Consider the following 15,659-nt stretch of genomic DNA (forward strand, 5'->3'; position numbering starts at 1 on the left):
TTGCTGCTCCAACCGATCCATGCGGTCTGTGAGGATCTGCAACTGGGTACACTTCCTGCAGATGCAGTCGCCCGGAACGCTGGAAGCATCACGGACTTCCCACATCTCACAGGTGAAGCACTTCACCCCTCTAACTGTCATTTCTAAGCACTAATTAGTTAATTAATATAAAATAAATAAATACTTATGAAATCCTTATTAAATTGTTACAATTAACTTTCTGGTCCCTAGTGCGAGATTTCTACTATAAATATTAAATGCTAACTAAATACAGTAATCTCCTCCCCCTGGCTTAGTTACTCTACTTCTTAATTAGTTAATTAGGGTTTTAATCAATTTTTACCAATGTTTTATTTTCAAATTCAGTACAAATTCCCTACCAGCCAATCAGGTTACAGCTTTCCTGTGACGTCACTTTTTCAGTTTATTTTCCACCCATCCGAGGTAACTTACCGGTCCGGAACGCCGCCCTCCGGGACTTCTCCGTGAATGTAGGCCGCGAATCCCCGAGGTAAGTTTTTTATACTTACCGGTCCGGAACTCCGCCCTCCGAGTCTTCTCCGTGAATGTAGGCCGCGAATCCCCGAGGTAAGTTTTTTATACTTACCGGTCCGGAACTCCGCCTTCCGAGTCTTCGCCGAGAATGTAGGCCGCGAATCCCCGAGGTAAGTTTTTTATCCTTACCAGTCCGGAACTCCACCCTCCGAGTCTTCTCCGTGAATGTAGGCCGCGAATCCCCGAGGTAAGTTTTTTATACTTACCGGTCCGGAACTCCGCCTTCCGAGTCTTCTCCGTGAATGTAGGCCGCGAATCCCCGAGGTAAGTTTTTTATACTTACCGGTCCGGAACTCCGCCCTCTGAGTGTTCTTCGTGAATGTAGGCCGCAAATCCCCGAGGTAAGTTTTTTATACTTACCGGTCCGGAACTCCGCCCTCCGAGTCTTCGCCGAGAATGTAGGCTGCGAATCCCCGAGGTAAGTGTTTTATACTGACCGGTCCGGAACTCCGCCCTCCGAGTCTTCTCCGTGAATGTAGGCCGCGAATCCCCGAGGTAAGTTTTTTATACTTACCGGTCTAGAACTCCGCCCTCCGAGTCTTCTCCGTGAATGTAGGCCGCGAATCCCCGAGGTAAGTTTTTTATACTTACCGGTCCGGAACTCCGCCCTCCGAGTCTTCTCCGTGAATGTAGGCCGCGAATCCCCGAGGTAAGTTTTTTCTACTTACCGCTCCGGAACTCCGCCTTCCGAGTCTTCGCCGAGAATGTAGGCTGCGAATCCCCGAGGTAAGTTTTTTATACTTACCGGTCCGGAACTCCACCCTCCGAGTCTTCTCCGTGTATGTAGGCCGCGAATCCCCGAGGTAAGTTTTTTATACTTACCGGTCCGGAACTCCGCCTTCCGAGTCTTCTCCGTGTATGTAGGCCGCGAATCCCTGAGGTAAGTTTTTTTATACTTACCGGTCCGGAACTCCGCCCTCCGAGTCTTCTCCGTGAATGTAGGCCGCGAATCCCCGAGGTAAGTTTTTTATACTTACCGGTCCGGAACTCCGCCCTCCGAGTCTTCTCCGAGAATGTAGGCCGCGAATCCCCGAGGTAAGTGTTTTATACTTACCGGTCCGGAACTCCGCCTTCCGAGTCTTCTCCGTGAATGTAGGCCGCGAATCCCCGAGGTAAGTTTTTTATACTTACCGGTCCGGAACTCCGCCTTCCGAGTCTTCTCCGTGAATGTAGGCCGCGAATCCTCGAGGTAAGTTTTTTTATACTTACCGGTCCGGAACTCTGCCCTCCGAGTCTTCTCCGCCCATTCCAGGTATCAGTCTAGTAAACCTTCTCTGAACAGCTTCCAACCAGTATTGTACACAGTACTCCAGATGTGGTCTCACCAATGCCCTGTATAGCTGAAGCATAACCTCCCTACTTTTGAATTCAATTCCCCTTGCGATAAACGACAACATTCTATTAGCTTTCCTAATTACTTTCTGTACCTTTTGCGATTCATGCACTAGGACACCCAGATCCCTCTGCATCTCAGAGCTCTGCAATCTCTCACCATTTAGATAATATGCTTCTTTTTTATTCTTCCTGCTAAAATGGACAATTTCACATTTTCCCACATTATACTCTATTTGCCAGATCCTTGCCCACTCACTTAACCCCCATCTATATCCCTTTGTCGCCCCCTTATGTCCTCTTCACAAGTTACTTTCCTACCTATCTTTGTGTCGTCAGCAAATTTATCAACCATACCGTCGGTCCCTTCATCCAAATCATTTATATGAATTGTAAAAAGTTGAGGCCCCAGCACAGATCCCTGTGGCACACCACTCATTACATCTTGCCAACCAGAAAATGACCCATTTATGCCTACTCTCTGTTTCCTGTTAGCTAGCTAATCTTCTATCTATTCCAATATGTTAACCCCTACACCATGAGCTTTTATTTTCCGCAATAACTTTTGATGTGGCAACTTATCAAATGCCTTCTGGAAATGCAAGTACAGTCCATCCACCAGTTCCCCTTTATCCACAGCACATGTAACTCCCTCAAAGAACTCCAATAAATTGGTTAAACATGATTTCCCTTTCACAAAACCATATTGACTCTGCCTGATTACCTTGAATTTTTCTAACATATTTAACATATGTAATAATAGCTTCTAACATTTACCCTAAGACAGATGTTCAGCTTACTGACCAGCTGTTTCCTGCTTACTGTCTCCCTCCCTTTTTGAATAAAGGATTTATATTCACTATTTTCCAATCCAATGGAACCTTCCCCGAATCTAGGGAATTTTGGAAAATTCAAACCAACCCATGAACTATCTCACTAGCCACTTCTTTTAACACCCTAGAATGAAGTCCATCAGGACCCAGGCACTTGTCAGCCCGCAGCTCCAACAGTTTGTTCAGTGGACATTGAAGTCCCCCACCCAGAGTAGACTCTATGCTTCCTCCAAGTGCTGTTCAACATGGAGGAGTACTGTTTCATCAGCTGAGGGACGGTGGTAGATGGTAACCAGCAGGATTCCTTTCCCATCTTTGACCTGGTGCCATGAGACTTCATGGGGTCTGGATCAACGTTGAGGACTCCCAGGGCAACTCCCTCCCTACTGTACACCACTGTGCCACCACCTCTGGTGGGTCTGTCCTGCCGGTGGGACAGGACATACCCGGGGATGGCGATGGCAGTGTCTGTAAGGTATGATGCCGTGAGTATGACTGTCAGGCTGTAGCTTGACTAGTCTGTGGGACAGCTCTCCAAACATTGGCACAAGCCCGCATATGTTAGTAAGGAGGACTTTGCAGGGTCGACAGGGCTGGGTTTGCTGTTGTCCTTTCCGGTGCCTCGGTCGATGCCGGGTGGTCCGTCCGGTTTCATTCCTTTTCTTTGACTTGGTAGCAGTTAGATACAACTGAGTGTCTTGCTCGGCCATTTCAGGGGGCAGTTAAGAGTCAACCACATTGCTGTGAGTCTGGAGTCACATGTAGGCCAGACCAGGTGAGGACGGCAGATTTCCTTCCCTAAAGGACATTAGTGAACCAGGTGGCTTTTTATGACAAGCGGTGGGAGGGAAATGGTCAATCTTGCTGACCAGCTTTTAATTCCAGATTTTCCTGAATTAAATGAATTTATGAATGAACTGAATTGAAATTCCACCGGCTGTCGTGATGGCAATTCAACTTGTTCCCCAGGGTATTAGCCTGGGTCACTGCATTACTAGTCCAGTGACATTGCCACAACACCACAATCTCCCCCAAGGATCTTACTGAATGGCGGGTCAGGCTTGAGGGGCCGAATGGCCTCTTCCTGCTCCCATTTCTTTTGTTTTATGTATGAAAGTGGGAAACAGTGTGAGAGAAACAGGCAGTCAGCAAAGAAAATGTGAAAAGGCAGAGAGCAGTAATTTCTATTCTGACCTCTGCCTATCCCTGTTAATCTCTTACAGGAGAGCACAGAAAGCTCACAGAAACATCAATGTGTAAACGAGCAGATAATGGCTTTCAGTGACGTATGGTAAGTTATGGAGTGGAAGACGATAGTGGGAGACCTCGCCTGCACACGTTCAGATAGTGCTGTAGTATCTGTAACATTCAGCAGAAAGGCACAGGGCCTGAACGCCTTATCCAAACCAACAACAGTGCAGCACTCCCTCAGTACTGACCCTGCGATAGTGCAGCACTCCCTCAGTACTGACCCTCTGACAATGCAGCACTCCCTCAGTACTGACCCTGCGATAGTGCAGCACTCCCTCAGTACTGACCTACTGACAGTGCAGCATTCCCTCAGTACTGACCCTCTGACATTGCAGCACTCCCTCAGTACTGACCCTCTGACAATGCAGCACTCCCTCAGCACTGACCCTGCGATAGTGCAGCACTCCCTCAGTACTGACCTACTGACAGTGCAGCATTCCCTCAGTACTGACCCTCTGACATTGCAGCACTCCATCAGTACTGACCCTCTGACAGTGCAGCACTCCCTCAGTACTGACCCTGCGATAGTGCAGCACTCCCTCAGTACTGACCCTCTGACAATGCAGCACTCCCTCAGTACTGACCCTCTGACAGTGCAGCACTCCCTCAGTACTGACCCTCCAACAGTGCGGCACTCCCTCTGTACTGACCCTCCAACAATGCAGCACTTCCTCAGTACTGACCCTCTGACAATGCAGCACTCCCTCAGTACTGACCCTCCAACAGTGCAGCACTCCCTCAGTACTGACCCTCCGACAGTGCAGCACTCCCTCAGTACTGACCGTCCGACAGTGCAGCACTCCCTCAGTACTGACCCTCCGACAGTGCAACATTCCCTCTGTACTGACCCTCTGACAGTGCAGCACTCCCTCAGTACTGACCCTCTGACAATGCAGCACTCCCTCAGTAGTGACCCTCCAACAGTGCAGCACTCCCTCAGTACTGACCCTCCGACAGTGCAGCACTCCCTCAGTACTGACCCTCCGACAGTGCAGCACTCCCTCTGTCCTGATTCTCCGACAATGCAACACTCCCTCAGTACTGACCCTCCGACAACGCAGCGCTCCCTCAGTACAGACCCTCCGACAATGCAGCACTCCCTCAGTACTGACCCTCCGACAGTGCAGCACTCCCTCAGTACTGGCCCTCCGACAGTGCAGCGCTCCCTCAGTACTGACCCTCTGACAGTGCAGCACTCCCTCAGTACTGACCCTCCGACAGTGCAGCACTCCCTCTGTACTGATTCTCCGACAATGCAACACTCCCTCAGTACTGACCCTCCGACAGTGCAGCGCTCCCTCAGTACTGACCCTCCGACAATGCAGCACTCCCTCAGTACTGACCCACCGACAATGCAGCACTCCCTCAATACTGACCCTCCGACAATGCAGCACTCCCTCAGTACTGACCCTCCGACAGTGCAGCACTCCCTCAGTAGAGACCCTCTGACAGTGCAGCACTCCCTCAGTACTGACCCTTCGACAGTGCAGCACTTCCGCAGTACTGACCCTCCGACAGTGCAGCACGCCCTCAGTACTGACCCTCCAACAATGCAGCACTCCCTCAGTACTGACCCTCCGACAGTGCAGCGCTCCCTCTGTACTGACCCTCTGACAGTGCAGCACTCCCTCAGTACAGACCCTCCGACTGTGCTGCACTCCTTCAGCACTGACCCTCCGACAGTGCAGCACTCCCTCAGTACTGACCCTCTGACAGTGCAGCACTCCCTCAGTACTGACCCTCCAACATTGCAGCACTCCCTCAGTGCTGACCCTCCGACAGTGCAGCACTCCCTCAGTACTGACCCTCCGACTGTGCAGCACACCCTCAGTACTGACCCCCCGACAGTGCAGCACTCCCTCAGTACTCACCCTCTGACAGTGCAGCACTCCCTCAGTAGTGACCCTCCGACTGTGCAGCACTCCCTCAGTACTGACCCTCCGACTGTGCAGCACTCCCTCAGTACTGACCCTCCGACAGTGCAGCACTCCCTCAGTACTGACCCTCTGACAGTGCAGCACTCCCTCAGTAGTGTCCCTCCGACTGTGCAGCACTTCCTCAGTACTGACCCTCTGACAGTGCAGCACTCCCTCAGTACTGACCCCCCGACAGTGCAGCACTCCCTCAGTTGTGACCCCCAGTTTTGAGTGCATGCTGTTCTAATGGAGGTGCAATCTTTAGGATGAGATGTGAAACCAAGTTGCAGTCTGCTCTCTCATGTGGATTTACAGTGTTACATTGCACTATTAGGAAGAGGAGTAAGTGGGTTCTCCACAGTGTCCTGGCCTATATTTCTCCTACAACCACATCACAAAAGCTGGTTATCTGGTTATTGCCACATTGCAGATCGTGGGTTCTTGCTTTGCACCATGTTTCATGTTTCCTCATTGCAACATGGACTCAACTTCAATGGGTACTTCAAAGTCTGTAAAGTTCTTAGGGATGTCGTGAGTTCCCAAAATACGAGTTGTTTTTTGTGTGTTTTGTCCTGATCCTCATGCACACACACTCAATACCTTCCCTCAGCAGATTAACTGTGGCTGGGCCTCCCCAAAACTCCTTTGCCCTCCACGATGACTCTCTCTCTGGAACATTACCATTCCTCCAGGACTCTCCGCATCTAACCCACTCTAACCTGCAGCCACTGCCACATCGGCCCTGCCTTCCCCAAAGACCCCAACACAAGTGGAAGTGAGCCTGTAACTGACCTGAGTTTAAAGAGCAGATTCCCTGACGCTGGTTCCTGCAGTGTACTAGTCTGTCACAGAGCGAGTACAGGACAACACCCAGCCTGATATGACAGCCTCCAGAAGTTCCACTGAGATGAGATGTCAGTGAGTGACAGTGAGGTATATCATGTCCAAGTGCGAGGGGATAGGACACGAGGAGTGAGGGGCTGGAGGCAGAGCTGTTCACAGACCTCGCCTTAAATGCACCGCGTTTGATTAAAAAGGCACATTTAGAGAATTGAGATCAGGAATGGAGACTGAACGAGGGAAACAGACTAGAAAGTCAAACTAAGCCAGAACAGAAAGCGATGCTGAGACACTGTACAGAGTCCCTGTTTATTCAGGGTGAGGATCACTCACTGTGTAACTGTACAGAGTCACTGTTTATTCAGGGTGAGGATCACACACTGTGTAACTGTACAGAGTCACTGTTTATTCAGGGTGAGGGTCACTCACTGTGTAACTGTACAGAGTCACTGTTTATTCAGGGTGAGGGTCACTCACTGTGTAACTGTACAGAGTCACTGTTTATTCAGGGTGAGGATCACTCACTGTGCAACTGTACAGAGTCCCCGTTTATTCAGGGTGAGGATCACTCACTGTGTAACTGCACAGAGTCACTGTTTATTCAGGGTGAGGGTCACTCACTGTGTAACTGCACAGAGTCACTGTTTATTCAGGGTGAGGGTCACACACTGTGTAACTGCACAGAGTCACTGTTTATTCAGGGTGAGGGTCACTCACTGTGTAACTGTACAGAGTCACTGTTTATTCAGGGTGAGGGTCACTCACAGTGTAACTGTACAGAGTCCCTGTTTATTCAGGGTGAGGGTCACTCACTGTGTAACTGTACAGAGTCCCTGTTTATTCAGGGTGAGGGTCACTCACTGTGTAACTGTACAGAGTCACTGTTTATTCAGAGTGAGGGTCACTCACTGTGTAACTGTACAGAGTCACTGTTTATTCAGGGTGAGGGTCACTCACTGTGTAACTGTACAGAGTCCCTGTTTATTCAGGGTGAGGGTCACTCACTGTGTAACTGTACAGAGTCACTGTTTATTCAGGGTGAGGATCACTCACTGTGTAACTGTACAGAGTCACTGTTTATTCAGGGTGAGGATCACTCACTGTGTAACTGTACAGAGTCCCTGTTTATTCAGGGTGAGGGTCACTCACTGTGTAACTGTACAGAGTCACTGTTTATTCAGGGTGAGGATCACACACTGTGTAACTGTACAGAGTCACTGTTTATTCAGGGTGAGGGTCACTCACTGTGTAACTGTACAGAGTCCCTGTTTATTCAGGGTGAGGGTCACTCACTGTGTAACTGTACAGAGTCACTGTTTATTCAGGGTGAGGATCACTCACTGTGTAACTGTACAGAGTCACTGTTTATTCAGGGTGAGGATCACTCACTGTGTAACTGTACAGAGTCACTGTTTATTCAGGGTGAGGATCACTCACTGTGTAACTGCACAGAGTCCCTGTTTATACAGGGTGAGGGTCACTCACTGTGTAACTGTACAGAGTCACTGTTTATTCAGGGTGAGGGTCACTCACTGTGTAACTGTACAGAGTCACTGTTTATTCAGGGTGAGGGTCACTCACTGTGTAACTGTACAGAGTCACTGTTTATTCAGGGTGAGGATCACTCACTGTGTAACTGTACAGAGTCACTGTTTATTCAGGGTGAGGATCACTCACTGTGTAACTGTACAGAGTCACTGTTTATTCAGGGTGAGGATCACTCACTGTGTAACTGTACAGAGACACTGTTTATTCAGGGTGAGGGTCACTCACTGTGTAACTGTACAGAGTCCCTGTTTATTCAGGGTGAGGATCACTCACTGTGTAACTGTACAGAGTCACTGTTTATTCAGGGTGAGGATCACTCACTGTGTAACTGCACAGAGTCCCTGTTTATACAGGGTGAGGGTCACTCACTGTGTAACTGTACAGAGTCCCTGTTTATTCAGGGCGAGGGTCACTCACTGTGTAACTGTACAGAGTCACTGTTTATTCAGGGTGAGGATCACTCACTGTGTAACTGCACAGAGTCCCTGTTTATACAGGGTGAGGGTCACTCACTGTGTAACTGTACAGAGTCACTGTTTATTCAGGGTGAGGGTCACTCACTGTGTAACTGTACAGAGTCACTGTTTATTCAGGGTGAAGATCACTCACTGTGTAACTGCACAGAGTCCCTGTTTATACAGGGTGAGGGTCACTCACTGTGTAACTGTACAGAGTCCCTGTTTATTCAGGGCGAGGGTCACTCACTGTGTAACTGTACAGAGTCACTGTATATTAAGGGTGTGGATCACTCACTGTGTAAATGTACAGAGTCACTGTTTATTCAGGATAAACAAAACAAAACAAAGAACAAAGAAAATTACAGCACAGGAACAGGCCCTTCGGCCCTCCAAGCCTGCGCCGATCCAGATCCTCTATTTAAACATGTCGCCTATTTTCTTAGGGTCTGTATCTCTTTGCTTCCTGCCCATTCATGTATCTGTCTAGATACATCTTAAAAGACGCTATCGTGCCCGCGTCTACCACCTCTGCTGGCAACGCGTTCCAGGCACCCACCACCCTCTGCGTAAAGAACGTTCCACGCATATCCCCCCTAAACTTTACCCCTCTCACTTTGAACTCGTGACCCCAAGTAATTGAATCCCCCACTCTGGAAAAAAGCTTCTTGCTATCCACCCTGTCTATACCTCTCATGATCTTGTACACCTCAATCAGGTCCCCCCTCAACCTCCGTCTTTCTAATGAAAATAATCCTAATCTACTCAACCTCTCTTCATAGCTAGCACCCTCCATACCAGGCAACATCCTGGTGAACCTCCTCTGCACCCTCTCCAAAGCATCTACATCCTTTTGGTAATGTGGCGACCAGAACTGTACGCAGTATTCCAAATGTGGCCGAACCAAAGTCTTATACAACTGTAACATGACCTGCCAACCCTTGTACTCAATACCCCGTCCGATGAAGGAAAGCATGCCGTATGCCTTTTTGACCAGTCTATTGACCTGCATTGCCACCTTCAGGGAACAATGGACCTGAACACCCAAATCTCTCTGTACATCAATTTTCCCCAGGACTTTTCCATTTACTGTATAGTTCACTCTTGAATTGGATCTTCCAAAATGCATCATCTCGCATTTGCCCTGATTGAACTCCATCTGCCATTTTTCTGCCCAACTCTCCAATCTATTTATATTCTGCTGTATTCTCTGACAGTCCCCTTCACTATCTGCTACTCCACCAATCTTAGTGTCGTCTGCAAACTTGCTAATCAGCCCACCTATACTTTCCTCCAAATCATTTATGTATATCACAAACAACAGTGGTCCCAGCACGGATCCCTGTGGAACACCACTGGTTACACGTCTCCATTTTGAGAAACTCCCTTCCACTGCTACTCTCTGTCTCCAGTTGCCCAGCCAGTTCTTTATCCATCTAGCTAGTACACCCTGGACCCCATGCGACTTCACTTTCTCCATCAGCCTACCATGGGGAACCTTATCAAACGCCTTACTGAAGTCCATGTATATGACATCTACAGCCCTTCCCTCATCAATCAACTTTGTCACTTCCTCAAAGAATTCTATTAAGTTGGTAAGACATGACCTTCCCTGCACAAAACCATGTTGCCTTATCACTGATAAGCCCATTTTCTTCCAAATGGGAATAGATCCTATCCCTCAGTATCTTCTCCAGCAGCTTCCCTACCACTGACGTCAGGCTCACCGGTCTATAATTACCTGGATTATCCCTGCTACCCTTCTTAAACAAGTTTGAGAATTTGAAATTTTTAGTGCTGCTTTACTGGGGGCCAGTGTAGTTCAGTGAGTTACTGGGGTGCTGGCTGACAGTACTCGGTGCGAGTTAAAACATGGCAGCAGAGTTGTGGCTGATCTCAAATTTATGGAGGGTAGATTGTGGGAGAACAGCCGGAATGTGCTGGCATTGTGAAATGTCGAGGTAACAAAGGAAAGGATGACAGTTTCAGCAGCAGATGACTCAAGTGAGGATCGGTCCAGTAATGTTACAGAGGTGGAAATAGGGAGGTTTAGTGATGGCATATTTACATGATTGGAAGATCAGCTCCCCGTGAAAGTGATGGGAGATGTCGTTGACAATGCTATCAAGTGGCACTTGCACAGCAGTAACCTGCTCAGTGACGCTCAGTTTGGGTTCCGCCAGGGCCACTCAGCTCCTGAGCTCATTACAGCCTTGGTTCAAACATGGACAAAAGAGCTGAATTCCAGACTGAGGTGAGAGTGACTGCTCTTGACATCAAGGCAGCATTTTACCGAAACATAGAAAATAGGAGCAGGAGTAAGCTATTCGGCCCTTCGGGCCTGCTCCGCCATTCATTATGATCATGGCTGATCATCCAACTCAGTAACCTGTTCCTGCTTTCGCCCCAAACCCTTTGATCCCCTTGGACCCAAGAACTATAAGAGACCGAGTATGGCATCAAGGAGCCCGAGCAAAACTGGAGTCAATGGGAATCAGGGGGAAACTCTCTGCTGGTTGGAGTCATACCTAGCACAATGGAAGATGGATGTGGTTGTTGGAGGTCAATCATTTCAGTCCCAGGACATCACTGCAGGAGTTCCTCAGGGTAGTGTCCTAGGTCCAACCATCTTCAGCTGCTTCATCAATGACCTTCCTTCAATCCCAAGGTCAGAAGTGGGGATGTTCACTGATGATTGCACAATGTTTAACACCATTCGCGACTCCTCAGTTACTGAAGCAGTCTGTGCAGAAATGCAGCAAGACCTGGACAATATCCAGGCTTGGGCTGATAAGTGGCAAGTAACATTCGTGCCACACAAGTGCCAGGCAATGACCATCTCCAACAAGAGAGAATCTAACCATCTCCCCTTGACATTCAATGGCATTACCACCACTGAATCCCCCACTATCAACATCCTAGGGGCTACCATTGACCAGAAACTGAACTGGAGTCGTCATATAAATACAGTGGCTACAAGAGCAGGTCAGAGGCAGGGAATCCTGAGGCGAGTAACTCACCTCCTGACTCCCCAAAGCCTGTCCACCATCTACAAGGCACAAGTCAGGAGTGTGATGGAATACTGTCTTGCCTGGATGGGTGCAGCTCCAACAACACTCAAGAAACTCGACACCATCCAGGACAAAGCAGCCTGCTTGATTGGCACCCCATCCACAAACATTCACTCCCTCCACCACTGACGCACAGTGACAGCAGTGTGTACCATCTACAAGATGCACTGCAGCAATGCACCAAGGCTCCTCAGACAGCACTTTCCAAACCCTCTACCAACTAGAAGGACAAGAGCAGCAAATACATGGGAACACCACCACCTGCAAGTTCCCCTCCAAGTCACACACCATCCTGACTTGGAACTATATCACCGTTCCTTCACTGTCACTGGGTCAAAATCCTGGAACTCCCTTCCTAACAACACTGTGGGTCTACCTACCCCACATGGACTGCAGCGGTTCAAGAAGGCAGCTCATCACCACCTTCTCAAGGGCAATTAGGGATGGGCAATAAATGCTGGCCTGGCCAGTGACACACACATCCCATGAATTAATAATAAAAAATGAAAATATCAGTCTGATTATAATAACCATTAAACAACTGGATACCAGATAACACAGCAACCAACTGAAATTTGGTAAGCAGGTGCAACGTGGGTTAGATACAGAGTAAAGCTCCCGCTACACTGTCCCATCAAACACTCGCAGGGCAGGTACAGCACGGGGTTAGATACAGAGTAAAGCTCCCTCTACACTGTCCTCATCAAACACTCCCAGGACAGGTACAGCACGGAGTGAGATACAAAAAAAAAAAAACGGGGGTTAGATACAGAGTAAAACTCCCTCTACACTGTCCCATCAAACACTCCCAGGACAGGTACAGCATGGAGTTAGATACAAAAAAAAAAAAACGGGGGTTAGATACAGAGTAAAGCTCCCTCTACACTGTCCCATCAAACACTCCCAGGACAGGTACAGCACGGGGTTAGATACAGAGTAAAGCTCCCTCTACACTGTCCCATCAAACACTCCCAGGACAGGTACAGCATGGAGTTAGATACAGAGTAAAGCTCCCTCTACACTGTCCCATCAAACACTCCCAGGACAGGTACAGCACGGGGGTTAGATACAGAGTAAAGCTCCCTCTACACCAGGAACTCTCCAGTGCCATGGCAACATGCGCTGAGCATTTACAATTGATGTAGATCTGCTCGTCGTTTTTAAACTGTATCAAAGACTTCAGCTCTTTTTCTCTGGGCTTTGAATTTGTAGCAAGGACCCGGGGAGTGACCGGACAATGTCTGACCCTGGCGTACCCCAGTCCACTATCAAAGAGTTGCCCTCTGACCTGCCACATGCTTTACAGTCTTGGATCTGTAAGAAGTTGGTCTCAGAAGCTGTTCATCAAGTTGGAGTTTGACTGGAGGCAGTGTGCAGATCGATGATGATGATACGGAACTGGTTCCTGGGCACTAATTGTTGGTGTCTGTCACTGATTCGCAGTGTGGGCTGAGTGGAGCAGTCAGATTATTGACTAATTGGAAGAGACTGTACTGGAGCAATGAATAACTGCAGTAATAGTTCTCACATGAGCTGCAGGTTTGATGAAGGCCACTGACTTCTGCAGACTCAGTGATTATAAGGGGTCCATTCATAAAACCAGAGCTCTCAGCTCACAACTAGCACACACCCACCTCACACTCGACTCTGAATGGTCCACAGCAGATCTTATAGCGACATCGATTTGCTAAGGCAAGGGTGCCTCTTTTAATTCTCCTTGCTCAGTCACGCAGAGACAGCACGAGAGAGAGAGAAAACTAAAGATGAAGATGGAGACTGAGCGATAAGGTTGCATAGGGAGAGAATGTGACATAGAGAGACGAAGATGAGGAATGATAGAAATGGAACAAGAGACGGGAAAGAGACGGATATGGAGAGGGAGGCCGGGATACAGGAGGGAGAGACAGAGAAGGAGATGGAGGGAGAGAGAGTGAGAAAGAGAGGAGAGAATTAAAGAGGAGGAAGAGAGATGCAGTCTTTCATCACACTGTGTGGGCTGAAAGGAGGTTGTCACACTCCTTGGAGTAGGGTCATCTGATTTGGTCAGAGGTCAGGGACGGTAGAGTGTGGCTGCAGATGAGGCAGGTAAGGGGAACCCAGAGGGCAGGAGTCTCAGCCTTTGCGATTGTCCAACAGGGTTGAGGTTCTTTCAGCTTGTTTGGATGAGAGTGGGGGCTGCAGGGTGGATGAGCAACCTGACCATGACACCATGGTACAGGAAGCCATTCAAGTGGAGGGAGAAAAAAGGAATGTAGTGGTAGTAGGGGACGGTATAGTTACGGAATTGACACAGTTCTCTGCAGCAAAGATTCCAGAGAGTCCAGACGGCTGTGTTGCCTGCCCGGTGCCAGGGTTCGGGACATCTGCTCAGGGCTGGAGAGGAACTTACAGTGGGAGGGGGAGGATCCAGTCGTCATGGTCCATATAGGTACCAACGACATAGGCAGGACAAGGAAAGAGGTTCTGCATAGTCAGTGTGAGGAACCAGGTGCCAAATTAAGAAGCAGAACCTCAAAGGTAATAATCTCTGGATTATTACCTGAGCCACGAGCAAATTGGCATAGGGCAAATAATATTAGCGAAATGAATGCGTGGCTCAAAGACTGGTGTGGTAAAAGTGGGTTCCGGTTCCTGGGGCACTGGCACCAGTACTGGGGAAAGTGGTGGCTGTACCTTTGGGACGGTCTACACATGAACCGTGCTGGGGCCAGTGTTCTAGTGAGCTGCATAACTAGGGAAGTAGAGAGGGTTTTAAACTGTATAGTGGGAGCAAGGGATCAAATTTGGGAAGATATGGTAAATCAAGGAGTAGAGACAAGGCAAGAGAGAAAGGTATTAATACAGGAAATGATAAACAGAATGTGACAGGAAGGGACAGAGCGTATAAATCTAAGAATAAATCGACAGATAAGGCTAAAGGTGACAAAAATAATAAAAGGACATCTCAAGGGTTGTAATCTCAGGATTACTCCCTGTGCCATGTGCTAGTGAGGGTAGGAATAGGAGGATAAGGCAAATGAATGCGTGGCTGAAGAGCTGGTGTAGGCGGGAGGGCTTCAGCTACTTGGATCACTGGGATCTCTTCTGGTGCAGAGGTGACCTGTACAAGAGAGACGGGTTGCATCTAAACTGGAAGGGGACCAATATCCTTGTGGGGAGGTTTGCTAGTAATACTCAGGAGGATTTAAACAAGTCTTGCAGGGGGTTGGGACCCAAAGTAGTAGTCTCTCAGATGAGATAGTTGAAGCAAATGTAGAAGTTAAAGCAAGTAAGTCCAGTAGGCAGGCCGGGCAAGGGCAGGACAGGGAGCGTGGAAGGTCTGGTAGGCTAAACTGCATTTACTTTAATGCAAGAAGCCTTACAGTAAGGCAGATGAACTCAGAGCATGGATCGGTACATGGGATTGTGATATTATAGCTATTACGGAAACGTGGTTGAGGGATGGGCAGGACTGGCAGCTCAATGTTCCGGGTTACCGATCATTCCGGCGTGACAGAGGTGGAGGTAAGAGAGGAGGGGGAGTTGCACTATTGATTAGGGAGAACATCACGGCAGTGATGTCCCAGGGGGAATGTCCAGCGAGGCCATATGGGTAGAACTTAGAAATAAGAAAGGGGTGATCACTTTGATGGGATTATACTATAGGCCCCCCAATAGCAGAGGGAAGTGGAGGAGCATATATGTAGGGAAATCACAGATAGATGTAGGAATTATAGGGTTGTAATAGTAAGTGATTTTAACTTCCCTAATATTGACTGGGAATGCCTTAGTGCTAAGGGATCAGATGGGGAAGAATTTGTTAAGTGTGTCCAGGATAGTTTTCTGAAGCAGTATGTGGATGGCCCTACTAGAGAAGGG

General features: G+C 48.6%; 1 protein-coding gene across 4 annotated transcripts in view; it reads right to left on the minus strand.

Moving 5' to 3' along the window:
* LOC137366505 (equilibrative nucleoside transporter 1-like) overlaps positions 1–15,659 on the minus strand; it is a 352,530-nt gene that overhangs the window by 258,525 nt on the left and 78,346 nt on the right. For 2 of the 4 annotated variants that reach the window (XM_068028319.1, XM_068028312.1), the window contains exon 1: positions 6,680–6,780. The exons of the other annotated variants lie outside the window; for them this stretch is intronic. The gene's annotated coding sequence lies outside the window, so the exon portion shown is untranslated. Of the gene's footprint in view, positions 1–6,679; positions 6,781–15,659 lie in introns of those variants that run through there. 4 annotated transcript variants of the gene reach the window in all.

The sequence above is a fragment of the Heterodontus francisci genome, chromosome 3 (assembly GCF_036365525.1).
Source record: "Heterodontus francisci isolate sHetFra1 chromosome 3, sHetFra1.hap1, whole genome shotgun sequence".
NCBI lineage: Eukaryota > Metazoa > Chordata > Chondrichthyes > Heterodontiformes > Heterodontidae > Heterodontus > Heterodontus francisci.